Genomic DNA, 12,877 nt, shown 5'->3' on the forward strand with positions numbered 1-12,877 from the left:
ACCCACGCCTTTCGATTAGATCTCGAATGCCTTACCAATTCGGCTTTCTGGGCGACTGTGATCTCCATCACTTTCTGGGGTATTTATATTCACTACAACTGTATCTGACGCTTGAGGGTGGTAGCCAGCGCCACTTAGACTACACGGGGAGAAGGGGACCTTCTTTTTCAACCCCCGGGGCGTGACGCGAACGTCTACAGCCTGTCATAAGCGGCTAACTGGCGGGAAACCCTCCTATGCAACCTTGGCATCAAGGCTGCCAGAACCGAGGCCCTCGTTAAGCTTTCGCACGATAATAGGGTTCAGAAATGAGGGGCTCGTTAGGAAATACAGAAATAAATGCCGGCAGTCCACAACGCCAAAGAAAGCATATAGGAATGATTAGACTATTTTGTATCGTTAGTGACGTTACATTTTTTTTGGTATTATTTACATGAGAAAGAAAGAAAGAAAAACACGTGCCCAGAGTGGGGACCGAACCCACGCCTTTCGATTAGATCTCGAATGCCTTACCAATTCGGCTATCTGGGCGACTGTGTTCTCCGTCACTTTCTGGGGTATTTATATTAACTACAACTGTATCTGACACTTGAGGGTGGTAGCCAGCGCCACTTAGACTACAAGGGGATAAGGGGACCTTCTTTTAAGAGCGAATGCTCTTTATAAGCGACCCCAAACCATCCACCGCCGTCGTCGGCGGCGGCGTCCGCAGTGCTCTTTAAAGAAAAAAAACAGCATCCGGCGCCAGGTTTCGATCCGAGGACTTTGCGGGCCGCAGCGCGACGCGCTACCGACCAAGCCACAGACGCGACGGTGATATCAGTGTTAGACGCGCCTTATATCTTTAACGCATTCGAACTACGTCGTCAGCGGCGTGCGTTGGCGACTCAGCGGCGTTATAGCGGCTTGATAACTGCGTGGTGTACACGTGATACTACAAACCCGATGGAAGAGATGGAAGAGAAGGCGGCGAGGCGGTGGGCTGCGGGGGCCGAGCTCAAGCGCCGCAAGCGGGCCGACAACCGTGCATTAGCACTTTCACATTCTCCCCCTCGGGGAAATGCGGGGGAATTTTTTTCAACCCCCGGGGCGTGACGCGAACGTCTACAGCCTGTCATAAGCGGCTAACTGGCGGGAAACCCTCTTATGCTACCTTGGCATCAAGGCTGCCAGAACCGAGGCCCTCGCTAAGCTTTCGCACGATAATAGGGTTCAGAAATGAGGGGCTCGTTAGGAAATACAGAAATAAATGCCGGCAGTCTACAACGCCAAAGAAGGCATAGGGGAATGATTAGACTATTTTTTATCGTTAGTGACGTTACATTTTTTTTGTTATTTTTACATGAGGAAGAAAGAAAGAAAAACACGCGCCCAGAGTGGGGACCGAACCCACGCCTTTCGATTAGATCTCGAATGCCTTACCCATTCGGCTATCTGGGCGATTGTGTTCTCCGTGACTTTCTGGGGTATTTATATTTACTACAACTGTATCTGACGCTTGAGGGTGGTAGCCAGCGCCACTTAGACTACACGGGGAGAAGGGGACCTTCTTTTTCAACCCCCGGGGCGGGACGCGAACGTCTACAGCCTGTCATAAGCGGCTAACTGGCGGGAAACCCTCTTATGCTACCTTGGCATCAAGGCTGCCAGAACCGAGGCCCTCGCTAAGCTTTCGCACGATAATAGGGTTCAGAAATGAGCGGCTCGTTATGAAATACAGAAATAAATGCCGGCAGTCTACAACGCCAAAGAAGGCATAGGGGAAGGATTAGAATATTTTTAATTGTTAGTGACGTTACATTTTTTTGGTATTATTTACATGAGAAAGAAAGAAAAACACACGCCCAGAGTGGGGACCGAACCCACGCCTTTCGATTAGATCTCGAATGCCTTACCAATTCGGCTTTCTGGGCGACTGTGATCTCCATCACTTTCTGGGGTATTTATATTCACTACAACTGTATCTGACGCTTGAGGGTGGTAGCCAGCGCCACTTAAACTACACGGGGAGAAGGGGACCTTATTTTTCAACCCCCGGGACGTGACGCGAACGTCTACAGCCTATCATAAGCCGCTAACTTGCGGGAAACCCTCTCATGCTACCTTGGCATCAAGGCTGCCAGAACCGAGGCCCTCGCTAAGCTTTCGCACGAATATAGGGTTCAGAAATGAGGGGCTCCTTAGGAAATACAGAAATAAATGCCGGCAGCCTACAACGCCAAAGAAGGCATAGGGGAATGATTAGACAATTTTTTATCGTTAGTGACGTTACATTGTTTTTTGTTATTATTTACATGAGAAAGAAAGAAAGAAAAACACGCGCCCAGAGTGGGGACCGAACCCACGCATTTCGATTAGATTTCGAATGCCTTACCAATTCGGCTATCTGGGCGACTGTGTTCTCCGTCACTTTCTGGGGTATTTATATTAACTACAACTGTATCTGACACTTGAGGGTGGTAGCCAGCGCCACTTAGACTACAAGGGGATAAGGGGACCTTCTTTTAAGAGCGAATGCTCTTTATAAGCGACCCCAAACCATCCACCGCCGGCGTCGGCGGCGGCGTCCGCAGTGCTCTTTAAAGAAAAAAAACAGCATCCGGCGCCAGGTTTCGATCCGAGGACTTTGCGGGCCGCAGCGCGACGCGCTACCGACCAAGCCACAGACGCGACGGTGATATCAGTGTTAGACGCGCCTTATATCTTTAACGCATTCGAACTACGTCGTCAGCGGCGTGCGTTGGCGACTCAGCGGCGTTATAGCGGCTTGATAACTGCGTGGTGTACACGTGATACTACAAACCCGATGGAAGAGATGGAAGAGAAGGCGGCGAGGCGGTGGGCTGCGGGGGCCGAGCTCAAGCGCCGCAAGCGGGCCGACAACCGTGCATTCGCACTTTCACATTCTCCCCCTCGGGGAAATGCGGGGGAATTTTTTTCAACCCCCGGGGCGTGACGCGAACGTCTACAGCCTGTCATAAGCGGCTAACTGGCGGGAAACCCTCTTATGCTACCTTGGCATCAAGGCTGCCAGAACCGAGGCCCTCGCTAAGCTTTCGCACGATAATAGGGTTCAGAAATGAGGGGCTCGTTAGGAAATACAGAAATAAATGCCGGCAGTCTACAACGCCAAAGAAGGCATAGGGGAATGATTAGACTATTTTTTATCGTTAGTGACGTTACATTTTTTTTTGTTATTTTTACATGAGGAAGAAAGAAAGAAAAACACGCGCCCAGAGTGGGGACCGAACCCACGCCTTTCGATTAGATCTCGAATGCCTTACCCATTCGGCTATCTGGGCGACTGTGTTCTCCGTGACTTTCTGGGGTATTTATATTTACTACAACTGTATCTGACGCTTGAGGGTGGTAGCCAGCGCCACTTAGACTACACGGGGAGAAGGGGACCTTCTTTTTCAACCCCCGGGGCGGGACGCGAACGTCTACAGCCTGTCATAAGCGGCTAACTGGCGGGAAACCCTCTTATGCTACCTTGGCATCAAGGCTGCCAGAACCGAGGCCCTCGCTAAGCTTTCGCACGATAATAGGGTTCAGAAATGAGGGGCTCGTTATGAAATACAGAAATAAATGCCGGCAGTCTACAACGCCAAAGAAGGCATAGGGGAATGATTAGAATATTTTTAATTGTTAGTGACGTTACATTTTTTTTGGTATTATTTACATGAGAAAGAAAGAAAAACACACGCCCAGAGTGGGGACCCAACCCACGCCTTTCGATTAGATCTCGAATGCCTTACCAATTCGGCTTTCTGGGCGACTGTGATCTCCATCACTTTCTGGGGTATTTATATTTACTACAACTGTATCTGACGCTTGAGGGTGGTAGCCAGCGCCACTTAAACTACACGGGGAGAAGGGGACCTTATTTTTCAACCCCCGGGACGTGACGCGAACGTCTACAGCCTATCATAAGCCGCTAACTTGCGGGAAACCCTCTCATGCTACCTTGGCATCAAGGCTGCCAGAACCGAGGCCCTCGCTAAGCTTTCGCACGAATATAGGGTTCAGAAATGAGGGGCTCCTTAGGAAATACAGAAATAAATGCCGGCAGCCTACAACGCCAAAGAAGGCATAGGGGAATGATTAGACAATTTTTTATCGTTAGTGACGTTACATTGTTTTTTGTTATTATTTACATGAGAAAGAAAGAAAGAAAAACACGCGCCCAGAGTGGGGACCGAACCCACGCATTTCGATTAGATTTCGAATGCCTTACCAATTCGGCTATCTGGGCGACTGTGTTCTCCGTCACTTTCTGGGGTATTTATATTTACTTCAACTGTATCTGACGCTTGAGGGTGGTAGCCAGCGCCACTTAAACTACACGGGGAGAAGGGGACCCTATTTTTCAACCCCCGGGACGTGACGCGAACGTCTACAGCCTATCATAAGCCGCTAACTTGCGGCAAACCCTCTCATGCTACCTTGGCATCAAGGCTGCCAGAACCGAGGCCCTCGCTAAGCTTTCGCACGATAATAGGGTTCAGAAATGAGGGGCTCGTTAGGAAATACAGAAATAAATGCCGGCAGCCTACAACGCCAAAGAAGGCATAGGGGAATGATTAGACAATTTTTTATCGTTAGTGACGTTACATTTTTTTTGTTATTGTTTACATGAGAAAGAAAGAAAGAAAAACACGCGCCCAGAGTGGGGACCGAACCCACGCCTTTCGATTAGATCTCGAATGCCTTAACAATTCGGCTATCTGGGCGACTGTGTTCTCCGTCACTTTCTGGGGTATTTATATATACTACAACTGTATCTGACGCTTGAGGGTGGTAGCCAGCGCCACTTAAACTACACGGGGAGAAGGGGACCTTATTTTTCAATCCCCGGGACGTGACGCGAACGTCTACAGCCTATCATAAGCCGCTAACTTGCGGGAAACCCTCTCATGCTACCTTGGCATCAAGGCTGCCAGAACCGAGGCCCTCGCTAAGCTTTCGCACGAATATAGGGTTCAGAAATGAGGGGCTCCTTAGGAAATACAGAAATAAATGCCGGCAGCCTACAACGCCAAAGAAGGCATAGGGGAATGATTAGACAATTTTTTATCGTTAGTGACGTTACATTGTTTTTTGTTATTATTTACATGAGAAAGAAAGAAAGAAAAACACGCGCCCAGAGTGGGGACCGAACCCACGCATTTCGATTAGATTTCGAATGCCTTACCAATTCGGCTATCTGGGCGACTGTGTTCTCCGTCACTTTCTGGGGTATTTATATTAACTACAACTGTATCTGACACTTGAGGGTGGTAGCCAGCGCCACTTAGACTACAAGGGGATAAGGGGACCTTCTTTTAAGAGCGAATGCTCTTTATAAGCGACCCCAAACCATCCACCGCCGGCGTCGGCGGCGGCGTCCGCAGTGCTCTTTAAAGAAAAAAAACAGCATCCGGCGCCAGGTTTCGATCCGAGGACTTTGCGGGCCGCAGCGCGACGCGCTACCGACCAAGCCACAGACGCGACGGTGATATCAGTGTTAGACGCGCCTTATATCTTTAACGCATTCGAACTACGTCGTCAGCGGCGTGCGTTGGCGACTCAGCGGCGTTATAGCGGCTTGATAACTGCGTGGTGTACACGTGATACTACAAACCCGATGGAAGAGATGGAAGAGAAGGCGGCGAGGCGGTGGGCTGCGGGGGCCGAGCTCAAGCGCCGCAAGCGGGCCGACAACCGTGCATTCGCACTTTCACATTCTCCCCCTCGGGGAAATGCGGGGGAATTTTTTTCAACCCCCGGGGCGTGACGCGAACGTCTACAGCCTGTCATAAGCGGCTAACTGGCGGGAAACCCTCTTATGCTACCTTGGCATCAAGGCTGCCAGAACCGAGGCCCTCGCTAAGCTTTCGCACGATAATAGGGTTCAGAAATGAGGGGCTCGTTAGGAAATACAGAAATAAATGCCGGCAGTCTACAACGCCAAAGAAGGCATAGGGGAATGATTAGACTATTTTTTATCGTTAGTGACGTTACATTTTTTTTTGTTATTTTTACATGAGGAAGAAAGAAAGAAAAACACGCGCCCAGAGTGGGGACCGAACCCACGCCTTTCGATTAGATCTCGAATGCCTTACCCATTCGGCTATCTGGGCGACTGTGTTCTCCGTGACTTTCTGGGGTATTTATATTTACTACAACTGTATCTGACGCTTGAGGGTGGTAGCCAGCGCCACTTAGACTACACGGGGAGAAGGGGACCTTCTTTTTCAACCCCCGGGGCGGGACGCGAACGTCTACAGCCTGTCATAAGCGGCTAACTGGCGGGAAACCCTCTTATGCTACCTTGGCATCAAGGCTGCCAGAACCGAGGCCCTCGCTAAGCTTTCGCACGATAATAGGGTTCAGAAATGAGGGGCTCGTTATGAAATACAGAAATAAATGCCGGCAGTCTACAACGCCAAAGAAGGCATAGGGGAATGATTAGAATATTTTTAATTGTTAGTGACGTTACATTTTTTTTGGTATTATTTACATGAGAAAGAAAGAAAAACACACGCCCAGAGTGGGGACCCAACCCACGCCTTTCGATTAGATCTCGAATGCCTTACCAATTCGGCTTTCTGGGCGACTGTGATCTCCATCACTTTCTGGGGTATTTATATTTACTACAACTGTATCTGACGCTTGAGGGTGGTAGCCAGCGCCACTTAAACTACACGGGGAGAAGGGGACCTTATTTTTCAACCCCCGGGACGTGACGCGAACGTCTACAGCCTATCATAAGCCGCTAACTTGCGGGAAACCCTCTCATGCTACCTTGGCATCAAGGCTGCCAGAACCGAGGCCCTCGCTAAGCTTTCGCACGAATATAGGGTTCAGAAATGAGGGGCTCCTTAGGAAATACAGAAATAAATGCCGGCAGCCTACAACGCCAAAGAAGGCATAGGGGAATGATTAGACAATTTTTTATCGTTAGTGACGTTACATTGTTTTTTGTTATTATTTACATGAGAAAGAAAGAAAGAAAAACACGCGCCCAGAGTGGGGACCGAACCCACGCATTTCGATTAGATTTCGAATGCCTTACCAATTCGGCTATCTGGGCGACTGTGTTCTCCGTCACTTTCTGGGGTATTTATATTTACTTCAACTGTATCTGACGCTTGAGGGTGGTAGCCAGCGCCACTTAAACTACACGGGGAGAAGGGGACCCTATTTTTCAACCCCCGGGACGTGACGCGAACGTCTACAGCCTATCATAAGCCGCTAACTTGCGGGAAACCCTCTCATGCTACCTTGGCATCAAGGCTGCCAGAACCGAGGCCCTCGCTAAGCTTTCGCACGATAATAGGGTTCAGAAATGAGGGGCTCGTTAGGAAATACAGAAATAAATGCCGGCAGCCTACAACGCCAAAGAAGGCATAGGGGAATGATTAGACAATTTTTTATCGTTAGTGACGTTACATTTTTTTTGTTATTGTTTACATGAGAAAGAAAGAAAGAAAAACACGCGCCCAGAGTGGGGACCGAACCCACGCCTTTCGATTAGATCTCGAATGCCTTAACAATTCGGCTATCTGGGCGACTGTGTTCTCCGTCACTTTCTGGGGTATTTATATATACTACAACTGTATCTGACGCTTGAGGGTGGTAGCCAGCGCCACTTAAACTACACGGGGAGAAGGGGACCTTATTTTTCAATCCCCGGGACGTGACGCGAACGTCTACAGCCTATCATAAGCCGCTAACTTGCGGGAAACCCTCTCATGCTACCTTGGCATCAAGGCTGCCAGAACCGAGGCCCTCGCTAAGCTTTCGCACGATAATAGGGTTCAGAAATGAGGGGCTCGTTAGAAAATACAGAAATAAATGCCGGCAGTCTACAACGCCAAAGAAGGCATAGGGGAATGATTAGAATATTTTTAATTGTTAGTGACGTTACATTTTTTTTGGTATTATTTACATGAGAAAGAAAGAAAAACACGCGCCCAGAGTGGGGACCGAACCCACGCCTTTCGATTAGATCTCGAATGCCTTACCAATTCGGCTATCTGGGCGACTGTGTTCTCCGTCACTTTCTCGGGTATTTATATTTACAACTGTATCTGACGCTTGAGGGTGGTAGCCTGCGCCACTTAGACTACACGGGCAGAAGGGGACCTTCTTTTTCAACCCCCGGGCCGTGACGCGAACGTCTACAGCCTGTCATAAGCGGCTATTTGGTGGAAAACCCTCTTATGCTACCTTGGCATCAAGGCTGCCAGAACCGAGGCCCTCGCTAAGCTTTCGCACGATAATAGGGTTCAGAAATGAGGGGCTCGTTCGGAAATACAGAAATAAATGCCGGCAGTCTACAATGCCAAAGAAGGCATAGGGGAATGATTAGAACATTTTTAATTGTTAGTGACGTTACATTTTTTTTTGTATTATTTACATGAGAAAGAAAGAAAAACACGCGCCCAGAGTGGGGACCGAACCCACGCCTTTCGATTAGATCTCGAATGCCTTACCAATTCGGCTTTCTGGGCGACTGTGTTCTCCGTCACTTTCTGGGGTATTTATATTCACTCCAACTGTATCTGACGCTTCAGGGTGGTAGCCAGCGCCACTTAGACTACACGGGGAGAAGGGGACCTTCTTTTTCAACCCCCGGGGCGTGACGCGAACGTCTACAGCCTGTCATAAGCGGCTAACTGGCGGGAAACCCTCCTATGCAACCTTGGCATCAAGGCTGCCAGAACCGAGGCCCTCGTTAAGCTTTCGCACGATAATAGGGTTCAGAAATGAGGGGCTCGTTAGGAAATACAGAAATAAATGCCGGCAGTCCACAACGCCAAAGAAAGCATAGGGGAATGATTAGACTATTTTGTATCGTTAGTGACGTTACATTTTTTTTGGTATTATTTACATGAGAAAGAAAGAAAGAAAAACACGTGCCCAGAGTGGGGACCGAACCCACGCCTTTCGATTAGATCTCGAATGCCTTACCAATTCGGCTATCTGGGCGACTGTGTTCTCCGTCACTTTCTGGGGTATTTATATTAACTACAACTGTATCTGACACTTGAGGGTGGTAGCCAGCGCCACTTACACTACACGGGGATAAGGGGACCTTCTTTTTCAACCCCCGGGGCGTGACGCGAACGTCTACAGCCTGTCATAAGCGGCTAACTGGCGGAAAACCCTCTTATGCTACCTTGGCATCAAGGCTGCCAGAACCGAGGCCCTCGGTAAGTTTTCGCACGATAATAGGGTTCAGAAATGAGGGGCTCGTTAGGAAATACAGAAATAAATGCCGGCAGTCCACAACGCCAAAGAAAGCATAGGGGAATGATTAGACTATTTTGTATCGTTAGTGACGTTACATTTTTTTTGGTATTATTTACATGAGAAAGAAAGAAAGAAAAACACGTGCCCAGAGTGGGGACCGAACCCACGCATTTCGATTAGATCTCGAATGCCTTACCAATTCGGCTATCTGGGCGACTGTGTTCTCCGTCACTTTCTGGGGTATTTATATTTACTACAACTGTATCTGACGCTTGAGGGTGGTAGCCAGCGCCACTTAGACTACACAAGGAGAAGGGGACCTTCTTTTTCAACCCCCGGGGCGGGACGCGAACGTCTACAGCCTGTCATAAGCGGCTAACTGGCGGGAAACCCTCTTATGCTACCTTGGCATCAAGGCTGCCAGAACCGAGGCCCTCGCTAAGCTTTCGCACGATAATAGGGTTCAGAAATGAGGGGCTCGTTAGGAAATACAGAAATAAATGCCGGCAGTCTACAACGCCAAAGAAGGCATAGGGGAATGATTAGAATATTTTTAATTGTTAGAGACGTTACGTTTTTTTGGTATTATTTACATGAGAAAGAAAGAAAAACACGCGCTCAGAGTGGGGACCGAACCCACGCCTTTCGATTAGATCTCGAATGCCTTACCAATTCGGCTATCTGGGCGACTGTGTTCTCCGTCACTTTCTGGGGTATTTATATATACTACAACTGTATCTGACGCTTGAGGGTGGTAGCCAGCGCCACTTAAACTACACGGGGAGAAGGGGACCTTATTTTTCAACCCCCGGGACGTGACGCGAACGTCTACAGCCTATCATAAGCCGCTAACTTGCGGGAAACCCTCTCATGCTACCTTGGCATCAAGGCTCCCAGAACCGAGGCCCTCGCTAAGCTTTCGCACGATAATAGGGTTCAGAAATGAGGGGCTCGTTAGGAAATACAGAAATAAATGCCGGCAGCCTACAACGCCAAAGAAGGCATAGGGGAATGATTAGACAATTTTTTATCGTTAGTGACGTTACATTTTTTTTGTTATTATTTACATGAGAAAGAAAGAAAGAAAAACACGCGCCCAGAGTGGGGACCGAACCCACGCCTTTCGATTAGATCTCGAATGCCTTAACAATTCGGCTATCTGGGCGACTGTGTTCTCCGTCACTTTCTGGGGTATTTATATTTACTTCAACTGTATCTGACGCTTGAGGGTGGTAGCCAGCGCCACTTAAACTACACGGGGAGAAGGGGACCTTATTTTTCAACCCCCGGGACGTGACGCGAACGTCTACAGCCTATCATAAGCCGCTAACTTGCGGGAAACCCTCTCATGCTACCTTGGCATCAAGGCTGCCAGAACCGAGGCCCTCGCTAAGCTTTCGCACGATAATAGGGTTCAGAAATGAGGGGCTCGTTAGGAAATACAGAAATAAATGCCGGCAGCCTACAACGCCAAAGAAGGCATAGGGGAATGATTAGACAATTTTTTATCGTTAGTGACGTTACATTTTTTTTGTTATTGTTTACATGAGAAAGAAAGAAAGAAAAACACGCGCCCAGAGTGGGGACCGAACCCACGCCTTTCGATTAGATCTCGAATGCCTTAACAATTCGGCTATCTGGGCGACTGTGTTCTCCGTCACTTTCTGGGGTATTTATATATACTACAACTGTATCTGACGCTTGAGGGTGGTAGCCAGCGCCACTTAAACTACACGGGGAGAAGGGGACCTTATTTTTCAACCCCCGGGACGTGACGCGAACGTCTACAGCCTATCATAAGCCGCTAACTTGCGGGAAACCCTCTCATGCTACCTTGGCATCAAGGCTGCCAGAACCGAGGCCCTCGCTAAGCTTTCGCACGATAATAGGGTTCAGAAATGAGGGGCTCGTTAGGAAATACAGAAATAAATGCCGGCAGTCTACAACGCCAAAGAAGGCATAGGGGAATGATTAGAATATTTTTAATTGTTAGTGACGTTACATTTTTTTTGGTATTATTTACATGAGAAAGAAAGAAAAACACGCGCCCAGAGTGGGGACCGAACCCACGCCTTTCGATTAGATCTCGAATGCCTTACCAATTCGGCTATCTGGGCGACTGTGTTCTCCGTCACTTTCTCGGGTATTTATATTTACAACTGTATCTGACGCTTGAGGGTGGTAGCCTGCGCCACTTAGACTACACGGGCAGAAGGGGACCTTCTTTTTCAACCCCCGGGGCGGGACGCGAACGTCTACAGCCTGTCATAAGCGGCTAAGTGGCGGGAAACCCTCTTATGCTACCTTGGCATCAAGGCTGCCAGAACCGAGGCCCTCGCTAAGCTTTCGCACGATAATAGGGTTCAGAAATGAGGGGCTCGTTAGGAAATACAGAAATAAATGCCGGCAGTCTACAACGCCAAAGAAGGCATAGGGGAATGATTAGAATATTTTTAATTGTTAGTGACGTTACATTTTTTTTGGTATTATTTACATGAGAAAGAAAGAAATACACGCGCCCAGAGTGGGGACCGAACCCACGCCTTTCGATTAGATCTCGAATGCCTTACCAATTCGGCTATCTGGGCGACTGTGTTCTCCGTCACTTTCTCGGGTATTTATATTTACAACTGTATCTGACGCTTGAGGGTGGTAGCCTGCGCCACTTAGACTACACGGGCAGAAGGGGACCTTCTTTTTCAACCCCCGGGGCGGGACGCGAACGTCTACAGCCTGTCATAAGCGGCTAACTGGCGGGAAACCCCCTTATGCTACCTTGGCATCAAGGCTCCCAGAACCGAGGCCCTCGCTAAGCTTTCGCACGATAATAGGGTTCAGAAATGAGGGGCTCGTTAGGAAATACAGAAATAAATGCCGGCAGCCTACAACGCCAAAGAAGGCATAGGGGAATGATTAGACAATTTTTTATCGTTAGTGACGTTACATTTTTTTTGTTATTATTTACATGAGAAAGAAAGAAAGAAAAACACGCGCCCAGAGTGGGGACCGAACCCACGCCTTTCGATTAGATCTCGAATGCCTTAACAATTCGGCTATCTGGGCGACTGTGTTCTCCGTCACTTTCTGGGGTATTTATATTTACTTCAACTGTATCTGACGCTTGAGGGTGGTAGCCAGCGCCACTTAAACTACACGGGGAGAAGGGGACCTTATTTTTCAACCCCCGGGACGTGACGCGAACGTCTACAGCCTATCATAAGCCGCTAACTTGCGGGAAACCCTCTCATGCTACCTTGGCATCAAGGCTGCCAGAACCGAGGCCCTCGCTAAGCTTTCGCACGATAATAGGGTTCAGAAATGAGGGGCTCGTTAGGAAATACAGAAATTAATGCCGGCAGCCTACAACGCCAAAGAAGGCATAGGGGAATGATTAGACAATTTTTTATCGTTAGTGACGTTACATTTTTTTGTTATTGTTTACATGAGAAAGAAAGAAAGAAAAACACGCGCCCAGAGTGGGGACCGAACCCACGCCTTTCGATTAGATCTCGAATGCCTTAACAATTCGGCTATCTGGGCGACTGTGTTCTCCGTCACTTTCTGGGGTATTTATATTTACTACAACTGTATCTGACGCTTGAGGGTGGTAGCCAGCGCCACTTAAACTACACGGGGA

The 12,877-nt window shown here is 48.6% G+C and overlaps 2 non-coding genes across 2 annotated transcripts; both read right to left on the minus strand.

Annotated features, from left to right (window-relative positions):
• Window positions 1–459: 459 nt before the first annotated feature.
• Trnar-ucu (transfer RNA arginine (anticodon UCU)) lies at window positions 460–531 on the minus strand. Its single transcript has one exon. It is a non-coding gene; the product is annotated as a tRNA-Arg (tRNA).
• Window positions 532–8,904: 8,373 nt separating this feature from the next.
• Trnar-ucu (transfer RNA arginine (anticodon UCU)) lies at window positions 8,905–8,976 on the minus strand. Its single transcript has one exon. It is a non-coding gene; the product is annotated as a tRNA-Arg (tRNA).
• Window positions 8,977–12,877: the final 3,901 nt, after the last annotated feature.

The sequence above is a fragment of the Haemaphysalis longicornis genome, unplaced genomic scaffold (assembly GCF_048455015.1).
Source record: "Haemaphysalis longicornis isolate Haplotype H1 unplaced genomic scaffold, Haemaphysalis longicornis Haplotype H1 scaffold_11, whole genome shotgun sequence".
NCBI lineage: Eukaryota > Metazoa > Arthropoda > Arachnida > Ixodida > Ixodidae > Haemaphysalis > Haemaphysalis longicornis.